The following is a 23,151-nucleotide window of genomic DNA, read 5'->3' as shown; positions in this document are numbered from 1 at the left end:
ACTAGGCATGAGTCCAGCAGGTTTGGGCAGCAATAACTTGAATTGTAGAGGTTTAATTGGTACAATGCCAATTGGAAATGAAACTAGACACATAATGGCACAACTTTGGTGAAGAAAGCCTACTCAGAAAACCAAACCAAGTTGACCTAAAAATTGCCCTAATCTGAGTGACCTGCAGTCTGCCTGGGCAAAATGACCAAATAAATAGTGTTTAGTTATTTGGTCATAACTCAGTGTAGAAAGGTCCAATTGACCTGAAATTTTACCAACAGAAAGACGAGACATAGACCTAAAACTTTCATGAAGAACATAAATCCAAATTATGACCATAACCTAGTCAAATTGCCAACCAAACTTAGGTCACCAAATCTGGCAGAACCAAATTGCCCAGAAATTTTGGGTACAAGTCAATCCGGCCAGTTATGGTAAAATGACCATAACTTGAGCTACAAAACTCCAAATGGAGTGATTCAAAAAGGGAATTAAAGAAGACACAATAAGGAACAACTTTGATGCAAAAAAGTTAGCCCAGTTTCCACTCTAAAATTGTCCAATGAAACAGTAAACTTAGGTAATAAAAATGGAAAATTTAGAAGTGCATGTAAGGGACTTTTAATTGCAATTGGCAATTAATACTAGCAAATGTAAAACTCAAAATATGGGATCTTGGTGTAATTAGAATTAACATATCCATTAAGTATGAAAAATTCAACATTTTGGTTGACTAGTAAGGTGAATAGTAATCAAAATGATTAGCAAACTAAGATGAAGACCTAGAACCGATTCTAAGCTTAAATGCTTAGAATTGTATGACAAATGTGGACTATGCATCCTAGTCAAAATTTGTTAAAAAGAAATTAAGGCCATAAATTTGAAATCCATAAAATGTTTATGGATTACTTGAAACATGAAAAATAAGTCACCTAATTGATGTGAATAGATAGCTAGGGCTTATATACCCATCACAAATAGAATTCATAAAATATTAGTAACTCAACTTGAAATATAAAATTTGTAATTACATAAGTAGATTTTTGAATGTATAAATGAGAAAGGAAAAATGTTTTGAATACAATGGTACATCTGAACCATTGTTTAGAATTGTGATCATATAAATGATCAAATGAATGTAAGAATTATAATTGAAATTTATCATGAAATAATGAAGTCATAAAACACAATATATTAATATTTAATGATATTATGTGCCCTTGTATTGCCTAGACACGTGTGTCAGATTGGATAGATTGGCATGCCAATAGGGTATTGTTTTAGCAGTACTGCAAAAAGCTTTATGCCTACATTCATGGCTTTATGCCCGTATTCATGGCTTTTATGCCCGATTATGTGATATCATGGCTTTTTAGCCATACTGACTGCATACGTGGTTGACGTTCTGCGTCCCATGGTATGACGGCCCGAGGCACCGCGGTGTCCAGTGCCAACGACCCGTTATCCAGTTTAGTCAGCCTGTCATAGGTTACTTGGGCAGTAAAATTTATTGAAATAAGTTAAGAATATTAGTAATTAAAAATATTAGAAATTAAATAAATAAGTAAGATGACCTAAAATAAATTAGAATAGTTATTTATTAGAAAGAATCGAAATAAACTGGACCGATATTAAAATTTACTTATTATGAAATAAACTGAAACAACCTATAAAGTATTGAGAAAATGCTAAAAGATTAGCAAAGAAAATTATAGCATACATAAATATTGCAAATGTGACTTACATAATAATATAAGCATAAATTTATTATTTTTAGATCATTTTTCTATGTACATTATTACTGTATATTGGCGAAATAAACACTTCCGAAGAAGACTAAATTAGAATAAAACATATTAAATTTTAGAAACCGCATGTGAAGTATAAATAAATCTTAGTTATTTGAATTATGTTTTTTTTCTATCTTTATTTGTATATTATTTCCTTGTTATATTATTGCACCACTAAGCAGCAATGCTTAGCGCGATGGAATTGTTTCTTCGCGCAGGTAATGAAGGTAAAGCCCAGATAAAAATATTAAACAGAGATTTTGGAGTTCTGATCTGCAAAAGTGCCTGAAGTATTCAAGGTTATCACCTCCTCAGCAATGCATGTAGATAGGGCCCATATAGAATATATTTTATATTTTGTATAAATTGCTTAGATATTGTATTGTAATGTATATTATGAACAGGTAATTAATAGGAATGCGATGTAAATTAATTAATTAGTTTTTTTCATATGTAATTAATTTATATATCATGTAAATTATGAAATTTTGTAATTATTTTGTAAATTATGTAAATTAAGGAAATTTAAAAATTTTGCTTCTGTAATTTGAGAATGTTTACATATGAATTGAGTATGAATGGAAATGCATGGATGAGATTTAAAATATGAGAAAATTATGAGAATGATTGATGAGATAATTATGATTAGCATGGATAAGATTTTATTTTGAAAATATTATTGAATTTCAAATAGGTGAATATTGAAATATGCCAAACGATAATAAAATAGGAGAAACTCCGCTGGTTTCTCCATCGAAAAATAATTGATGTTAAATTAAACGAATTCAAAATTATTAAAAAAATAAAGTAAGATAAGTTAGGGTGCTCCGGCACCGATTGTAGCACGCCTTGCTCAGCTACACTGTAGTCGGGTGAGGGGTGTTACAATTTAACTGATTTAAGCAGTTTCATTTATTGTTTAATTTTGTTTAAATTGTTTTATTCTCTTATTCTTTCTCAGGTGATTGGTTTGGTACATGACCAGAACATGACCAGAGGAAGAAGTCTTTGATTTGGATCTAGAGATAGACAGAACCCTAAGAACTATCAAGAGGGAGAGGAAACGTGAAGGACAAGATCAAGAAAATCCAAAAATTCCAAATATGGCCAACAATAACAACAGGCCGAGACTCTTGAAGGACTACGGAGCTCCCTCCGTACAAGGATTCCAACCTAGTGTTACATGACCCATAGTGGATGCCAACAATTTTGAACTAAAACCAGCATGGCTCCAGATGATCCAACAGACCCAGTTTAAGGGTTCACCAACAGAAGATCCGCACTACCACCTCCAGTGCTTTCTTACCCTTTGTGACACATTTAAGATGAATGGAGTCTCCGATCAAGCCATAAGACTCAGAGCATTTCCACTTTCCCTTCGAGATAGAGCATGGAAGTGGTTACTTTCTCAACTAGCTCGAACATTCACCACTTGGGAGGACCTCTCACAAGCTTTTCTAGCAAGGTACTTCCCACCTGCAAAGACTGCAAAGTTGAGAGTTAAACTCAATACCTTTGGGCAAAGGGATGGTGAATCACTCAATGATGCATGGGAGACATATAAGGACCTTCAGAGAGAATGCCCGCACCATGGCATAGAAGATTGGCTCCTGATTCAGAACTTTTATAATGGGCTACTGCCCTCTACAAGGAGCACAATAGATTCAGCAGCAGAAGGTGACCTAATGAAGAAAACACTAGATCAGGCACTTGAACTTCTAGAGAGGGTCGCATATCACAACTACGAGTGGTCAAATGAAAGGGGGATGTAACACCCCTATTTGCATTGCATAGCCCGGTATATGTTACTGTTCTGGTGACGGGTATCAGTCCAGACAATTAAAAGGATTAAAACTATGTTTAAGACAACTAGAAAAGCCCTGATCGAAAATAAATAGTGATTACCAGATGGAAAAGTAAAAATAAGAAAAATAGAACATAAAATGTTAAATGAGCCGGGAGTCATAGCGATGGGTGACCTTCCCGGGAAGTGACTGCGAGGTCAGTCTAAACTCAAATTTTGAACCATAAAATGTGACGCCGCGGTCCTTAGGACTATTGCGAACATAGTGGAAAAGAGAAAATCACATAAAAGAATTTTTAAGTAGGTCAAATAATTAGGTCAGAGATCCGAAAGAAATATCGAATAACTTGTAAACTGGATTAAACCGGCGAGGGGCGATTTGGTCAATTCACTCCTAGAGCTGATTCCTAACCTAACTATCCAATAAAATTGGAAAAAAGAAAATTTCAGGATCAATAATTAAATTAAAGAACTAAGGAAAAAATAAATATAAAAGAAAAAGAAAATTGAAAAAGTTTATTACATCACCTTTATGACATCATCATGATGTCAAAACTAATTTTAATTTTCCTACCTAAATTGACCAAGTCAAAAGCAATTTTAAAAGACATAAAATACCTAAAAAATGAAAAGAAAAATCATTTTCTTCTTCTTCCACCCAAGTGTGCCGCCCCACCTTTTTCTTAAATCACCATTGTAGCACCACCATGAAAGCTTGAGTTTAAGCTTTCTTTCAACCACTTAAACCCACTTTGACCCCAATATAATCCATAAAAACTTGTTAGATCAACTTAAAAAAGGCTTTACAGGAAGGAAAGAAAAGAAGAAAAGGAAGAAATTGAGGAGTTGAACATCAAAGTTAAGGTTAGTAGTTTAAATTGAAAATTTGTTGTTTAATATTTATGTTTTTAGTGTAAATAATATAGATCTTAACTTAAAAATTGAAAGAAAACTATTATAGGGAACCAAATAGAAATTTTAGCAGCCATGGTACCCTAGAGTTTGACGGTGTTTAGTTAAGTTAAATATGAAATCCTAGTTAATTAATGTTGTATAGGTAATTTGTATTTTTAAATTGCATGAATAGGGCTAAGTATAAAAATTAGGGTTTTGGCACCTAGGGTTTTGGGAGGAAAAATGTGAGAATTAGACAAATGATGTGTTTGACCTTGCTTGAGTTGAAAAATGGTCATGTATGACCAATTGTGGTGTGTAGGAAGTGTTAGAATTAGGTTTAAATTCAGATTGTTTATGGTCATTCTGCAGGCAGCACGACCAAGGTCCCTTTCAGGTACCAAAACTGAAAATTTACCAACCCAATTGGTGTGAGGACAATTGGGAATGAAACTAGATACAAAATGGCACATTTTTCATTTCGGAATCATTCCCAAAAAGTGACCATAACTTAGTGAAAAAATTGGCCAAATCCGGATTAGGCAAACTGACCTATACAAAAATGACCAAATGAATAGTGTTTGTTCATTTGGCCATAATTTGGGCTAGGCAGGTCCAAATGACCTAAAATTTTGCCAGTAGAAAGCTGAGACATAGCCCTACAACTTTTATGAAGAACACAAGTCCAAATTATGCCCTTAACCAAGTCATTTAGCCACCCAAATTTAGTGACCTAAAACTACCAGAACCAAGTTTGGTGACCAAAAAATCTGGGTTAGACCAATCCGGCCAGCCATGTTCAAATGGCTATAACTTGAGCTACAAAACTCCAAGTGGAGTGATTCAAAAAGGGAAATAAAGTTAAGACAATAAGAAACAACTTCTATGGAGAAAACTTAGCCAAATTCTAATAGCAACATGGCCAATGGAACAGTGCAAAACAGGACACTAAAACTGAAAATTTGAAATTTTGTCTAAAAGACTTAAAATTTGAGAAAAGAACCAAAACCAACAAATTAGGTAACCAAAATGTGGTATGTGGGTGAAATTAGAATTCCCATACCTATTAAGTATTAGAAAGTCAACAAATTAACTTGAATAGTGTCATGAATAGTAACCCCGAAATACAAATTTTAAAAAACGTCAAGTTTAGCATATTAAAGCTAGGTATAAGTAGATTTGAATTTATTTTTTGACTTATGATAAGTTGTGATATTGAAACACTGTGAAATTGTGTGTTTCAGTTGAAAAGAATACCGGGAAAGAACCTGAGGCATCGAGTCAAGGTCAAAAAGCGACTCGTATAAGGTTTGTGCACAACTAACTATTTTGTTATTTTTCACTTCTAAATTAATTTGAACAAGCTTATTTTATGACTTATGATTTTATTGTGTTGAGAATTTTAACTTATTGAATGAAATTGTATAATTTAAATATAAATTTTCTTATGCATTTAAGGATTTATTGCATGATTTTGAGGATTGTAAATTTTAAGTTTCATGTGTTACCAACCTTGAGCATGAATTTATGATAATTCTAAACACTTGGTAAATAGAAATTGTTTTGAATATGATTTGAAACCACAGTTGGCATGACAATATATGTTGTGAATTCTCATTAGCTTATCTAGTGAGATATCTCCTCCACTAAATGGGGTGAATTCCTTCCTCTCTGGCTTGCCAGTTGGGGAAGAGTTTAAATGAGTACTCATATACACTAGCTAGTCTTTGTTCCTCCCTTTTTGCCTCAGTTATTGGGAGAGTTTGAAATGTCATGGCGTACAACACTGCATCTATTTGAATTTTGGGTCATGGGTTCAACTATGTGAATTGTTGGCAACGCCCTTTAAATTATGCATAGTTTGATAAATTGTGGTTGAAATTAATAATTTTTCAGTGATTCAAAATATTTTTGTATTATTTCAAGATTTAAAAGAAATATAGATAAATAATTACTATTTGATCAAAATGTTATTAAAATAAATAATTTGTATGAATAAAAATATTAATTTCTGAATGTTATGAATTTTGAAGAATTTAGAAATTTTAAATTTTATTTGTTATGAATTCTCAAACATAACTTGCATTAAGTTTTAAATTATTAGTTTGTGCACCACTGAGTTCACCACTCAGTGATAACTTTGTATGCTGTCACAGATGAAAGAAAATATAAGCAGCTGAGCAAGATTACTGAAAGACATAGTGAGACTATTTTTGGATATATCATAGGTATACCCTTGTACTTTAGATTTTGATGTAATTCTGTAATTATATATATGAAATTTCTTTTGAGCAGTTGTACCAACTCTTTTGTAATATATTTTTGGATTGTAATCAAATACAAATTATTATAAGGTTATCTTGAGATTTTATGTATTTATAAAGTTTTGCACTACTAAATTTTTAATAATCCCATGAATGTAAATATTAATTTTGTTACCTTAATGAGATGTTTCAATATTTGATTTAATTTAAACGGTGTACTGAGTTGCTTGTGCTTATTTGTGAAATGAGATTGCGTAACACCCCTATTTGCATAGCCTGGTAGATTTTACTGTTCCGGTTACCGTTGTCGGTCTGGACAATTAAGGGGATTAGAATCACACTTAAGACAACTAGATAAGCCATAAATACAAATAATTAGTAATTGTCAATTAGTTAAGTATAAATAAGAAAAATAGAACATAAGAAGTTAAATGAGCCGAGAGTCACAGTGATGGGTGACCTTATCGGGAAGGACTGCGAAGCCATTTTAAACTCAAATTTCGAACCGTAAAATGTGACGCTGCGATCCTTAGAACCCTTATGAACACAGTGGAAAAGAGAAAATCATGAAAAAGAATTGCTAAGTCAGTCAAATAATTAGGTCAGGAACCTGGAAGAAATATTGAATTATTTGCAAACCGGGTTGAACCGGCGAGGGGCAATTTGGTCAATTGACCCCGAGAGCTGACTCCTAACCTAATTGTCAACTAAAATCGGAGAAAAGAAAATTTTGGAGTCGAGAATTAAATTAAAGAACTAATAGAAAAAAAAAAAGAGAAAATGAGAAAGGTGTAGAGAGATGACATCATGCATGACATCATGCATGATGCCATAAAGATTATAATTAATAAATTTAATTAAATTGATTTTTGGGTCTTCCATAAGACAAAAGACATAAAGAAAGAAAAAAAAATATATCCAAAGTCTTCTTTTTTCCCTAGTTGCCGTATCCCATTTCTCTCTCCCTCTCCATTGTTAAACCTCCATTGAAGCTTGTACTCAAGTTCAAATTCCCTCACTTAACCTTAAGATTTTTCATAAACACTTCATCAAAACTTGTTACCTCAACCTAAGAAGAGGATTGAAAGAGCAAAGAAAAAGAAAAAGGAAGAGAATTGAAGAATTGGACATCAAAGATTGAGGTTAGTGATTTAAGTTGCAAATTAGTTTATTAGTTGTGTTTATAGCTTGACTAACTTATAAATAAACTTTAAATAAAAGAAAAATTTATTGAGGGACCATGAGTGAATTTCGGCCAGCATGTGTATGGGGGTATATTTGCATGGTTTGATAGATTTGAAAGTATATGTGATCTTGTTTGAGATGAAGAAACATGCATATAAGCTTTGAATCAATCAAATGTAAAGAATTGGTAAACTAGGGTTTGGACACTTAGTGTAACACCCCTATGTTCGGTAGTGCGTACTACTGTTCCGGTGACCAGTGTTGTCCGGACAGCTAGGATGCCTAGAACTACACTTCGATATGAGTGAGGAGACATAAAATAATGAAATACAAGAAAAGAAAATACAAGAATATAGGCAAATATACAAGAATATATGTGATCTTGTTTGAGATGAAGAAACATGCATATAGGCTTTGAATCAATCAAATGTAAAGAATTGGTAAACTAGGGTTTGGACACTTAGTGTAACACCCCTATGTTCGGTAGTGCGTACTACTGTTCCGGGGAACAGTGTTGTCCGGACAGCGAGGATGCCTAGAACTACACTTCGATATGAGTGAGGAGACATAAAATAATGAAATACAAGAAAAGAAAATACAAGAAAAACAAAGGAAAAATAATAGCAAAGAAATGCAACCAAGTTAAGCGAGCCGAGAACCCTAGCGATGGGTGACCGCACCGGGAAGTCACGGCGTGGACCGTTGACTAGCCCTGGACCACGGGGAACCCTGAAAAATATTTTTAGGACTTAAATAGACCCCTATTGAAGTATAAATATTATTAGAAATATTAAATAAAAATTAAATAATTAGTACAAAGAAAAGTGGGAAATCGAAAAACGGACAAAACCCGGTGTTACCGAAAAATTGGGAATGCAACCCGAACAAGGGCATTATGGTAATTTGACATCCTCAATTGTCTTTTGACCTAAATTTCCATTAAAAATACATGGTATTACACTTGGAAAATATAATGAAAGATTAAATTTGGGGTACCTAATATAAATAGCCAAAAGTGGAGTGTAAATGGAGTAATTAACACATTTAACATATAATATTAATTAAATAAAGTTAGTGGAGAGTTAGTGGAAATTATCTACACCTAAGTGGACCAATAACTCACCCTTTGGACAGCAGATTGAAGTTCATCTCCAAGCTCCCAATTTCAACCGAAAATGGTGAAAAGAAGATCCACCATTGTTGTCCACTTGAAAGCTTCATGCATGCTTGATTTAAGCTTCATTCTTGGCACCTTTCTTCACTAAAAGTAACCACCACACCTTGGTCAGCATATAGGGAGTGAGAAAGGTAAGTTTTGATGAGTTTTTAAGAAGCTTCAAAAATAGGTAAGTTTGTGTTTTTGATTGTTGCTTTGTTAAAGTTTGTAAGGGTGTTATGGGTGTTTGATTTATGAAGAAAATTTTGAGGTTTGATGTTGAATGGGAATGTGTACTTTTGACAGCCATGGAAACACTTTGAAGATAGTTTACTCTTACTTGTAAATGGTGGATTAGAAGGTTGATTAATTATTTATGTGTATGGGTAATCATTTGGGTGATGTATATTTAGAATATGTAAATGTGAAATGAAATTTAAAGCTTGGAAATTAATGGAATGTAAATGTACCATTGTGGTAGTTTGTTAGCTCTTGAGGAATGCTGGAATTCATGCTTAGTTTATGGAATAATGATGTTAAAATGTGTTGGTTGTTATGGCAGTTTGAGTGCATGAATGATGGTGTGAAGTTGGACATGTAAATGAGCATGAATTGGTGATTGAATTGTTGTAAATTGAGTTGGACAAATTATGCACTTATTAGTGCACATTGAATGTAATTGTAAGCTACAAAAATGACCTATAATATGTTGTAAATTATGTTTAGGTTGTGGTACAACCAGAATTGGTTTAAATGTTAAGTTTGGTGAGTGTTAAAAGTGATGCATGATGTGTATGCAAGAATTTCAATAAGGCAGTTTGAGTTTTAGGCCTAGAACTTTAATTGTGTGGCTCCAATTGCTATGAGACCAATTGGAGGTGAAACTAGGCACAAAATGTGCCAACTTTCATGAAGAAAGCTTACCAAAATTCTGCTTGCAAGGTAGCTTGAATAATGACCAAATCCGGATTGAGTGCAATTGAGGCCTGAAAATTGACTATTTGGGTAGCAGTTAGTTTTTAGGTCATAACTCACTCAAAACAGGTCCAATTGACCTGAAATTTTAACCATGAATATTTAAGACCCAAATCTACAAGTCTTATGAAGACACCAAAGCCCAGAAATGACCATAAGCAAGTCAAACAGCTTGCACAAGTTCAGGTCCAAAAACTGGCCGAACCTAAAATGACCTAAAGTGACCAATTTTGGGGCAATTTGACTAGCAATAGTAAAATGACCATAACTTGGTCTACATAACTCAGAATGACCTAAAATTTTCCCTCGCATTCCATAAGACATAGATCTACAAGTTTGTTGTAACACCCTTCCGGTAACCACTCCGTACATTCTATCGTCCGGTGACTGGTGTCATCCTGACTAGAACGTCCGGAAAAATATTTAAACTAAAGTTAGGAACCCTAATTAACTCAAATATTAATAAGAAAAATTTAGTAAAAATTTTAGAAATAAAATACAACTGAGTCAAACGAGCCGGTGCCCAAGCGATGGGTAACCGGAGGGAAGTTGCGGTTCTCGCAACGAGGAGCCCTAGACCCGGGGGAAAAATTATAAAATAATTTTTGGGACTCCAGAGAAGGGTAATTGAGGTTCCCATGGCATTAGAATGCCAAGAAAATACTTAGAAAAATTTTTCAATCGGTACAGACAATTTTGACCCGTTAAGCCAAACGGAGGGCATTTTGGTCATTTCGCCTTCCGAGGTGATTTTTGGCCGACTTGCCCAGTTGAGTAAATAATTAATATGACATCAAATATGAAGAAATATTACTAGAAATGAAAATTGAAATGAGTAGTGGAAGAAAAGAAAAGAAAATGCAAAAATAAGGCAAAAATGACATCATTTAAAAAGTTGGACCAATCACACTTAAGCCATTGTTTGACTAACCATTAAAAGAGATAAGAGAAGACCAAATTCAACAAAATTTCAGCAGCCATCCTTCTCTCCTTAGTGCAGCCAAAACGTGAACCTCTCTCCTCTCTCAAACTCCATTAAACCTCACTTCTCAAGCTTAATTTCTCCCTTGTTTCACCACAAAACCCTAACCTCTCTTCATTAAAATTTTACTCCACACCTTAAACAACCTTTTGGCAGCCTTGAAAGTGAAGGAAAGTGAAGTTTAGAGGTGGGAAAAATCTGCCCTAAGTGAGGTTAGTGCTAGAAACTTCATTCTCCTTCTTTTAATCTTAGTTAGAATATCATTTGAGCTAAGAAATTTTAAAGAATTGAAGTAAATTACATGAGTTATGGTACTTTAAATTTTCAGCAGCCCTATGGAAGTATGAGGTTGATTGTTTTGATAAATTTAAAGTGGCTAAAAATGATGGTTAAAGTATTAAAATACATGGACATTAAACTAAGTATGTTAATTAAGTTCATGAGTAAATTTAGTTGGATATTAGGGTTTGGAAGGGTGAAAATGTGAATTGGCTTAGGAAATTGTTAGGGCACATTGTAATGGTCAATTAGTGACCATTTTAGATATGTTGACCATAAATGGGACTGAAAAATGCTATGGCAAAGTGAGGTGAAATCTGCCCTATGGACAGCAGCATAGGGACTGAAATTTCAGTCCCTTTGCACAGCCATAACTTGGGCTGTGTAAGTCCAATTGAATTTTGGCCAATTGGACATGAAACTAGGCTTATAATGGCACATTTTTGCTGAAGAAACCATGCCCAAAAGACCAAAGCAAGAGGACCAAAACTTGGCCCCAATCCGGAACCCTGAAACTGCCTCTGCAGAATTTGACCAAATGAACAGTAACTGTTCATTTGGCCATAACTCACTGTAGATTTGGTCAATTGGCCTGAAAGTTTTACAGCAACAAGTTAAGACATAGACAAACAACTTTCATGAAGGAACCTACCCCAAATTATGGCCAGAACCCAGTCAACCAAGTGACTCAAGTCACTGTTCATGTTACTGTAGATATGGTAAATCTGCAGAATTTGAAATCCGGCCAGCTTGGGTTTTTGAGCCATATCTGGAGCTACAAAACTCCAAATGGAGTGATTCAAAAAAGGAAATTCAACTAGACAAAATAAGGAACAACTTTCATGTTTTACATTTCTTCAAATTCCAACAGTAACAGTGTCCAATGGAACAGTGAAGTTAGGGCATCAAAACTGAAATTTTCTGCTAGTGTGGGTTACACTTTGAATTTGCATTAACACTTAATGCCAACAAGTTTTAAACACCAAATGTGGTATGTTGGGAGTGCCAAAGGCAATGTACACATTTTTATTCTAAATGTCAACATTTTTATTGACCAATGATGAATAGTGACACAAAAAAAGTTGAAATTCACAAATTGACAAATTTAAGAGTTTCAAATGCCCTAGTATACCTAACAAGATTGGTTTGGATAGTTTGGCATGCCAATAGGGTTCCGTTAGCAGTACTGCACATGGCAACAATGCCATTCTGTGATTTCATGGCTTTTAGCCATTCTGACTTTACATTGAGACTTGGCCTTGTGCCTGACATTATTTACAGCTTGTTAGCTGTTCTGTTGCACACCGGGAGATGCATATGCAACCAATGGTGTGACGGCCCGAGGTACTAGGTACCCAGTGCCAGTTTACCCGTTATCCAGTCCAGTCGTCTAGTGTAGGTTACTTGGGGCAACCAAATGAATAAAAGTGAACAAAGTTAATGAATTAATGAATATACCAAAATCAAACAAAGAAAGCATACACTTTGCATACACATTTATTTTTTTGCTATTTTCTTCTATTATATTATTGCACCACTAAGCATTATTGCTTAGCGCGTTGCTTTTGCCACGCGTAGGTACTGGAGATCCCGATCGTGAGCCCAGTAGACCACAGACTGGGTGAGTCCATCTGACAGTTCTGCTCAGTGTCTGTGTCACCTCACTACCTGCAGTGCATCGGTAGGGCACTAGGTGTCAGTTTGTCATTTTGATATTTTGTAGTAGATTTGTATTTTCTCATATGTATTTGATCTCATGTAATATATTTTGATGTATATGTAAATTATGAAAATTGTATTTGTTAATGGAAAAGTAGATGTTTACTTGTGATTTACATGCGAACATCACATGTGAATGATGAATGAAAATGGAAATTGAAATGTGGAAATCATGATATTGAATTTGGTGTTGATAATGAATGTTTGAGAAATATTGTTGAGATTTTGGGATATTGGAGTTTGAGATGATGAAATAAAAGTATTGGAAGTGTTTTTAACAGGTTCCGAAGAACGGTTTTCTCCATTTTTAGCCGGTACTCCGCCGGATTTTCTTAAAATTTTTCGGAACCTTAAATGCATGATACTTTTGATAAATGGTTTAAATAATTTGTATTTCATAAATTATGTGCAAAAGCATTTTCTAAATTAATTGAGAAATATTAGAGTGTGCCGGTACACCAGGTGGCATTACTTACTCGGGTATACTGTACACGGGTAAGGGGTGTCACATTTAGTGGTATCAGAGCACGGTTTAGGCGTTTCTGGGCCTAGATTGAGTCCATACCATGCATTGCATTTGTAAGAGTCGAGGTGACACTAATGCAGATCTGTTTATCTTTCTTATTTTGAATAGGATATGGATCCTTCCTCTCAGAGAGCCGTTGAGGAGGAAGTGGAGAGTCATGCTCCACCTGCAGCAGCTGAGACTGGAGGCATGAGAGAATCGCCCGCTAGCTCAAGCGAGCCTGCTCGGCCTCCACAGCCATGTTCCAACAAATGGCCGACTTCTTTAGACAGATGGTCGGGGTAATGCCAAGACCACCACCACCACCAGCTCCACAGCAGAAATCACACCTGGAAAGGTTAAGAAAATTTGGAGCTGTGGACTTCTATGGCAAGAGAGAAGATGACTCTGTTGCAGCCGAGAATTGGTTGAACCGAACGGGCAGAGTCTTAAAACAACTCCATCGCACCCAGCAGCGTAACTTAGAAGTCGCTATATCCTTGTTACAAGACGATGCCTACGGATGGTGGGACATCGTGTTCAGTGAAGTGCAGCCCAAGTCAGAACTTGGGACTTCGTCCTCTCTGAGTTCAAGAAGAAATAGGTGGGTACTGTATACCTGGAAGAGAAAAGAAGGGAATTTATTAATCTGAGGCAGAGACAATTGTCAGTGGCTGAGTATGAGAAAGAATTCGTCCGATTAAGCCGCTACGGAAGGGAGATAGTCCCTAATGAGGCTTGAAGGTGCAAGAGATTCAAGAGGGACTGAATGACAATATCAAGATACTGACTCACCGCCTTGGGAATCACAGAATTTAGCAAGCTAGTGGAAGTCGCAATAAGGGTTGAAAAAGTGAGAATCAATGAGCGGACTGTAAGGAGAGAGACGAGAAGAGGGGACTAGGTCGCCTAGTTCCACCCTCGGATTTGGGAAGAAGTTTAAGGGTCCTCCCGCACGAGTTCGGTCGCCCACGTGGTCGTGGTCACCTCAGGGGCCTGGCCACGATTCACCCCTAGGAGAGGTCACCCACACCATCGGTGGGCGCTCTCAGGATGGGGTTCAGGGACCAGCCCCAAGATCTTCTCGCGTGTCCACACCGCCGAAATGGCACAAGGGGGAATGTTGGAGAGTGACTGTGCTTGCTTGAGATGTGGGTCGACGTAACATCAATCGAGGAACCGCCACGCAGAACTACTACACCGCCCGACACAAGTAGATGCACCGCTCTGCACCACCAAGGGGTAGAAGGTCCGTAAACTGGCCGTGGGACCATCTCGAGGCCTACATCCGAGCCGCAGAGAGGCCGATAATGCACCACCCGCCGTAAATTATGCCTTGAGAGCTCGGGAGGAACAAGATGCCCTGACGTCATCGTGGGTACGTTCTCCTCTACAATACTCCTGCATGCATTGGTGGATCCAGGATCCACTCATTCCTACATTTGCATCAACCTACCCGTAGAAAGGGGGATATTGGTAGGGGAGAGTGACCAAGACATTCTGGTCACTAATCCATTGGGCCACAGTGTGGTAGTGAACAAAGTATACAAGGGTTACCCGTTGAGGATTCAGGGGTATGAATTCTAGGCAGACCTAATTGAGTTACCCTTCCATGAGTTTGATGTGATATTGGGAATGGACTGGTTGTCACGTCATCAGGCAATAGTTGATTGCAAATTGAAGAGAATTTCTCTAAAAACTTCAGAGGGTAATGAGATCACGGTTAGGGGAAAGGATGATTTCTGTCAATGTCATCTCACCACGATTGCAAGAAGAATAATGAGAAAAGGTCGTGAAGCCTACCTAGCACATGTGGTGGATACTAGGCAGGCTAAGCCAAACCTGAGTGACATACCCACAGTGAGAGACTTCCCAGAGGTATTTCCTGAAGAGTTGCCTGGTTTGCCACCCGAAAGGTAAGTCGAATTTGCCATTGAGACAACTGTACAAAGCACCCATTTCCATTGCTCCTTATAGGATGGCACCCACTGAGTTGAGGGAGTTGAAAACTCAGTTGCAAGAGTTGCTTGATAAGGGGTTCATACGCCCCAGTGTGTCACCGTGGGGAGCTCCAGTGCTGTTTGTGAAAAAGAAGGATGGGACTTTGAGACTATGCATCGACATCGCAGCGATTAAACAAAGTGACTGTGAAGAACAAATATCCGTTGCCTAGAATTGATGATCTGTTTGATCAGTTGAAGGGAGCAGGAGTATTTTCCAAGATTGATCTCAGATCAGGGTATCATCAGTTGAGGGTGAAGGATGCAGATGTGCCAAAGACTGCATTCAGGACCCGATATGGGCATTATGAGTTTCTAGTGATGGCCTTTGGCCTAACAAATGCACCAGCGGCATTCATGGACCTTATGAACCGTATCTTCCATCCACACTTAGATCGGTTCGTAGTGGTCTTTATTGATGATATTTTGGTGTATTCCAAGACCAGGGAAGAACATGATGAGCATTTGAGGATTGTTCTGCAAACCCTGAAAGAAAAGAAGCTGTATGCTAAGTTGTCCAAGTGTGACTTTTGGCTGAATGAAATTGCATTCCTTGGACACATAGTGTCAGCTGATGGGATTAGGGTGGATCCCAAGAAAATAGAAGCAGTGATGGAATGGAAGCCTCCCAGAAACACAACTGAGGTCAGAAGCTTCTTGGGGCTAGCTGTGTATTACGTAAGATTTGTGAAGGGATTTTCCTAATAGCCGCTCCAATGACCAAGTTGTTACACAAGAATGTCGATTTGTTGGAATGACAAGTGCCGCACAGTTTTGAGAAGTTAAAGGCTATGTTGACAGAGGCACCAGTGTTAACACAAAGGTCGTGGAAGGATTTTGTGGTTTACGTGATGCCTCTCATAATGGGTTAGGTGTGTGTTGATGCAAGAGGGGAAAGTGATCGCCTATGCTTCCAGACAGCTAAGGCCACATGAACAGAACTACCCTACCCATGATCTAGAGCTTGCAGCAATTATCTTCGCACTGAAGATATGGAGGCATTATTTGTATGGTGAAAAGTGTTACGTTTACACAGACCACAAGAGCCTAAAATATTTGCCAACCCAGAAGGAGCTCAACCTTAGACAGAGGCGATGGATTGAGTTCCTGAAGGATTATGACTGTGTAATTGACTACCATCCTGGGAAGGCAAATGTAGTTGCTGATGCTTTGAGTAGAAAATCCATGACAGCCTTGAGATCATTGAATGCCCATCTATCTTTGATTCGAGATGGAGCTATTTTGGCTGAGTTGCAAGTGAGGCCAAACCTGCTACAGCAGATACTAGATGGGCAAAAGACAGATGAAAAGTTACTGGCTATTATGAGCAAGATCTCAGAGGGAAAAGCAACTGACTATGGGGTGAAAGCAGATGGGTGTCTCAGATTTACAAAGGAAGACTGTGTACGGATGATGGGGAATTGAAAGCTAGTATTCTAAAAGAGGCACACACTAGTGTATATGCTATGCACCCAGGAAGTACAAAGATGTATCACGACCTGAAGCTTCAGTATTGGTGGCCTGGTATGAAGAGAGATATCGGTGACTATGTGACTAAATGCTTGACATGTCAGCAAGTCAAGGCAGAACATCAAGTTCCATCAGGATTGCTACAGCCTATACGCATACCTGAATGGAAATGGGATCGGGTCACCATGGATTTTGTAAGTGGTCTGCCTCACCCAGAGGAAACATGATGCAAAGATGGGTAATAGTGGATAGATTGACAAAGTCAAGACACTTTCTCGCGATTAGGACTGACTACTCACTAGAGAGGTTAGCAGAATTGTATATCAGTGAGATAGTTAGACTGCATGGAATCCCACTTTCCATTATATCTGATCGAGACCCAAGGTTTACATCGAGATTTTGGAAGAAATTGCATGAATCCTTGGGTACACAAATCCATTTCAGCACAGCTTTCCATCCTCAGACGGATGGGCAATCAGAAAGAGTAATCCAGGTAAACAATTGAAACCCACGAAATTGATACAAATATTGAATTGAAATGATAACAATAACATGAAATATTTGTCAGGTCCTTGAGGATATGCTGAGGAGTTGTGTCATTGAGTTTGAGGGAAGTTGGGATAGATACCTCCCACTGGCAGAATTCGCATACAACAATAGCTATCAAGCTAGCATCCAAATGGCCCCATATGAAGCACTGTATGGGAGAAAATGTAGAACTCCAGTGTGCTGGACTGAATTGGGCGAAGACAAACTGGTAGGGCCAGACCTGGTGAAACAGACTGAGGACAAGGTAAAATTGATCAAAGCTAATCTGAAGGTTGCCTCGCATGCATGTAAATCTTATGCCGACCAAGAGAAAAGAAATAGAATATGGGGTTGGCGACAAAGTGTTCCTCAAGGTGTCACCATGGAAGAAGGTATTGAGGTTTGGAAGAAAAGGTAAGTTGAGCCCTAGGTTCATTGGCCCATATGAAGTCATTGAACGTGTGGGTCCAGTGGCCTATAGGCTAGCTTTACCACCGTGAGTGGACAAGATCCACAATGTGTTCCATGTATCCATGCTCGTAAGATACCGCTCAGACCCTTCACATCTCATCTCCAGAGAAGAAATTGAAATACAACCGGATTTGACATATGAAGTAGAACCTCTACGAATCTTGGCTCTGGAAGTGAAAGAGTTGAGGAACAAACAGATTCCACTGGTGAAAGTGCTTTGGAGGCACCACAACACCGAGGAGGCAACTTGGGAAAGTGAAGAAGCGATGAGGCAACAGTTCCCTCAACTGTTTGCATCGAGTAAATTTCGAGGACGAAATTTAAATTAGAGGGGAAGAGTTGTAACACACTTCCGGTAACCACTCCGTACATTCTACTGTTCCGGTGACCGGTGTCGGTCCGGACAGCTAGAACGTCCGTAAAAATATTTAAACTAAAGTTAGGAACCCTAATTAACTCAAATATTAATAAGAAAAATTTAGTAAAAATTTTAGAAATAAAATACAATCGAAGTCAAACGAGTAGTGCCCAAGCGATGGGTAATCGGAGGGAAGTTGCGTTTCGCAACGAGGAGCCCTAGATTCGGGAAAAATTATAAAATAATTTTGGGACTCCAGAGAAGGGTAATTGAGGTTCCCATGGCATTAGAATGCCAAGAAAATACTTAGAAAAATTTTTCAATCCAGATGCATAATTTTGACCCGTTAAGCCAAGCGGAGGGCATTTTGGTCATTTCGCCTTCCGAGGTGATTTTTGGCCGACTTGCCCAGTTGAGTAAATAATTAATATGACATCAAATATGAAAAAATATTCCTAGAAATGAAAATTGAAATGAGTAGTGGAAGAAAAGAAAAGAAAATGCAAAAATAAGGCAAAATGACATCATTTAAAAAGTTGGACCAATCACACTTAAGCCATTGTTTGACTAACCATTAAAAGAGATAAGAGAAGACCAAATTCAACAAAATTTCAGCAGCCATCCTTCTCTCCTTAGTGCAGCCAAAACGTGAACCTCTCTCCCTCTCTCAAACTCCATTAAACCTCACTTCTCAAGCTTAATTTCTCCCTTGTTTCACCACAAAACCCTAACCTCTCTTCATTAAAATTTTACTCCACACCTTAAACAACCTTTTGGCAGCCTTGAAAGTGAAGGAAAGTGAAGCTTAGAGGTGGGAAAAATCTGCCCTAAGTGAGGTTAGTGCTACAAACTTCATTCTCCTTCTTTTAATCTTAGTTAGAATATCATTTGAGCTAAGAAATTTTAAAGAATTGAAGTAAATTACATGAGTTATGGTACTTTAAATTTTCAGCAGCCCTATGGAAGTATGAGGTTGATTGTTTTGATAAATTTAAAGTGGCTAAAAATGATGGTTAAAGTATTAAAACACATGGACATTAAACTAAGTATGTTAATTAAGTTCATGAGTAAATTTAGTTGGATATTAGGGTTTGGAAGGGTGAAAATGTGAATTGGCTTAGGAAATTGTTAGGGCACATTGTAATGGTCAATTAGTGACCATTTTAGATATGTTGACCATAAATGGGACTGAAAAATGCTATGGCAAAGTGAGGTGAAATCTGCCCTATGGACAGCAGCATAGGGACTGAAATTTCAGTCCCTTTGCACAGCCATAACTTGGGCTGTGTAAGTCCAATTGAATTTTGGCCAATTGGACATGAAACTAGGCTTATAATGGCACATTTTTGCTGAAGAAACCATGCCCAAAAGACCAAAGCAAGAGGACCAAAACTTGGCCCCAATCCGGAACCCTGAAACTGCCTCTGCAGAATTTGACCAAATGAACAGTAACTGTTCATTTGGCCATAACTCACTGTAGATTTGGTCAATTGGCCTGAAAGTTTTACAGCAACAAGTTAAGACATAGACAAACAACTTTCATGAAGGAACCTACCCCAAATTATGGCCAGAACCCAGTCAACCAAGTGACTCAAGTCACTGTTCATGTTACTGTAGATATGGTAAATCTGCAGAATTTGAAATCCGGCCAGCTTGGGTTTTTGAGCCATATCTGGAGCTACAAAACTCCAAATGGAGTGATTCAAAAAAGGAAATTCAACTAGACAAAATAAGGAACAACTTTCATGTTTTACATTTCTTCAAATTCCAACAGTAACAGTGTCCAATGGAACAGTGAAGTTAGGGCATCAAAACTGAAATTTTCTGCTAGTGTGGGTTACACTTTGAATTTGCATTAACACTTAATGCCAACAAGTTTTAAACACCAAATGTGGTATGTTGGGAGTGCCAAAGGCAATGTACACATTTTTATTCTAAAAGTCAACATTTTTGTTGACCAATGATGAATAGTGACACAAAAAAAGTTGAAATTCACAAATTGACAAATTTAAGAGTTTCAAATGCCCTAGTATACCTAACAAGATTGGTTTGGATAGTTTGGCATGCCAATAGGGTTCCGTTAGCAGTACTGCACATGGCAACAATGCCATTCTGTGATTTCATGGCTTTTAGCCATTCTGACTTTACATTGAGACTTGGCCTTGTGCGACATTATTTACTGACTTGTTAGTCGCTGCTGCACACCGGGAGATGCATATGCAACCAATGGTGTGACGGCCCGAGGTACTAGGTACCCAGTGGCAGTTTACCCGTTATCCAGTCCAGTTGTCTAGTGTAGGTTACTTGGGGCAACCAAATGAATAAAAGTGAACAAAGTTAATGAATTAATGAATATACCAAAATCAAACAAAGAAAGCATACACTTTACATACACATTTATTTTTTTGCTATTTTCTTCTATTATATTATTGCACCACTAAGCATTATTGCTTAGCGCGTTGCTTTTGCCACGCGTAGGTACTGGAGATCCCGATCGTGAGCCCAGTAGACCACAAACTGGGTGAGTCCATCCGACGCTTCGCTCGTGTCACCTCACTACTGCAGATGCGTCGGTAGGGCACTAGGTGTCAGTTTGTCATTTTGATATTTTGTAGTAGATTTGTATTTTCTCATATGTATTTGATCTCATGTAATATATTTTGATGTATATGTAAATTATGAAAATTGTATTTGTTAATGGAAAAGCAGATGTTTACTTGTGATTTACATGCGAACATCACATGTGAATGATGAATGAAAATGGAAATTGAAATGTGGAAATCATGATATTGAATTTGGTGTTGATAATGAATGTTTGAGAAATATTGTTGAGATTTTGGGATATTGGAGTTTGAGATGATGAAATAAAAGTATTGGAAGTGTTTTTAACAGGTTCCGAAGAACGGTTTTCTCCATTTTTAGCCGGTACTCCGCCGGATTTTCTTAAAATTTTTCGGAACCTTAAATGCATGATACTTTTGATAAATGGTTTAAATAATTTGTATTTCATAAATTATGTGCAAAAGCATTTTCTAAATTAATTGAGAAATATTAGAGTGTGCCGGTACACCAGGTGGCATTACTTACTCGGGTATACTGTACACGGGTAAGGGGTGTCACATTTGTAGTTTAGACCGAAACCCGAAATGTAACACCCTCCCGGTAACAACTCCGTACATTCTACTGTTCCGGTGACCGGTGTCTGTCCGGACAGCTAGAACGTTCGAAAAAATATTTAAATTAAAGCGAGGAACCAAAATTAACTCAAATATTAATAAGAAAAATTTAGTAAAAATTTCAGAAATAAAATACAACCAAGTCAAATGAGCCGGTGTCCAAGCGATGGGTAACCGGATGGAAGTTGCGGTTCTCACAACGAGGAGCCCTAGACCCGGGGAAAAATTCATAAAATAATTTTTGGGACTTCAGAGAAGGGTCATTGAGGTTCCTATGGCATTAGAATGCCAAGAAAATACCTAGAAAAATTTTTCAATCCAGATGCATAATTTTGACCTGTTAAGCCAAACGGAGGGCATTTTGGTCATTTCGCCTTCAGAGACGATTTTTGGCCGACTTGTCCAGTTGAGTAAATAATTATTATGACATAAAATATGAATTAATGTTGATTAAAAATTAATTTGAAGTTAATAGAAGAGAAAAGAAAAGAAAATACAATAAAATGCTAATTATGACATATTATGAGGTCATTTAAAATTGTCCACCAATCACAATTAAGTAACCATCAAATTAACTAATAAAAAGAGTCAAAAGAGACCAAAGAATTAAAAAGCAAACAGCAGCCCTTCTTCTCCTTCATGAAAAAGTAACCCTCTCCCTATCTCCCTCCATTGATTTTGCAACCAAGCTCCCTTTCTCCCTTTGTTACCCCACTAAACCCTAAACCCCTTTCATTAAAACTTGTCCACTCATCTTGAGAGAGTGATTGGCAGCCAAGAAAAGGAAAGAAAGTGAAGTTTTGAGTTGGGAAATTCTGCCCTATTCAAGGTTAGTGCCTATTTACACTTAAATCTCTTTTAATTCATGTTAAAGACTTAAAGTGAGTAAGGTTTTGTGAATTAAATGAATGGAATCCATGTATATGGGCCCCATGAATTTCGGCTGCCCTAAGGAAGGAACAAAGGTGGAGTGTTTTTGATGGTTTTAATGGACTTAGAATGAATTAGAGATTATGTTTAAGGTGTATATACACATATATAATGAATGGAAGTGCTTAATTAGGTGTATGTGTGAATTATAAGGGAAAACTAGGGTTTTGAGAAGTGAAAATTTGACTTGGCTTAGGAAATTATTAGAGAACATTTTAATGGTCAATGAGTGACCATTTTAGGTAAGTTGCCCACAATTTGGACTTAAAAATAGTATGGCAAAGTGAATGTGTAGGCTGCCCTAGGACAGCAGTAGGGTGACTAAAATTTCAGTCCACTTGGACTGCCATAACTTGGGCTGTGTTGGTCCAATTGGTGTTTGGCCAATTGGACATGAAACTAGGCTTATAATGGCACATTTTTTCTGAAGAAACCATGCCCAAAAGACCAAAGCAAGAGGACCAAAAGTTGGCCCCAATCCGAACACCACAATCGATTTCAGAATGACCAAATGAACAGTAACTGTTCATTTGGCCATAACTCACTGTAGATTTGGTCAATTGACCTAAAATTTTTACAGCAACAAGTTAAGACATATAAAAACAACTTTAATGAAGAAACCTACCCCAAAGTATGGCCAGAACCAATTCAAAAATGCAATCACGATCCTTTGC

General features: G+C 37.2%; 1 long non-coding RNA gene and 1 other non-coding gene across 2 annotated transcripts; one reads left to right on the top strand and one right to left on the bottom strand.

Moving 5' to 3' along the window:
* Positions 1-3,271: 3,271 nt before the first annotated feature.
* Positions 3,272-3,378, bottom strand: LOC131170965 (small nucleolar RNA R71). Its single transcript, XR_009141725.1, has one exon. It is a non-coding gene; the product is annotated as a small nucleolar RNA R71 (small nucleolar RNA).
* A 7,706-nt stretch (positions 3,379-11,084) lies between these two features.
* On the top strand, positions 11,085-13,155 carry LOC131170436 (uncharacterized). Its single transcript, XR_009141185.1, has 2 exons — positions 11,085-11,253; positions 12,899-13,155. It is a non-coding gene; the product is annotated as an uncharacterized LOC131170436 (long non-coding RNA).
* The last annotated feature ends 9,996 nt before the right edge of the window (positions 13,156-23,151 follow it).

The sequence above is a fragment of the Hevea brasiliensis genome, chromosome 11 (genome assembly GCF_030052815.1).
Source record: "Hevea brasiliensis isolate MT/VB/25A 57/8 chromosome 11, ASM3005281v1, whole genome shotgun sequence".
Taxonomy (NCBI): domain Eukaryota; kingdom Viridiplantae; phylum Streptophyta; class Magnoliopsida; order Malpighiales; family Euphorbiaceae; genus Hevea; species Hevea brasiliensis.
The sequence above is the reverse complement of the archived record's forward strand: the minus strand, read 5'-3'. Positions and strand labels throughout refer to the sequence as shown.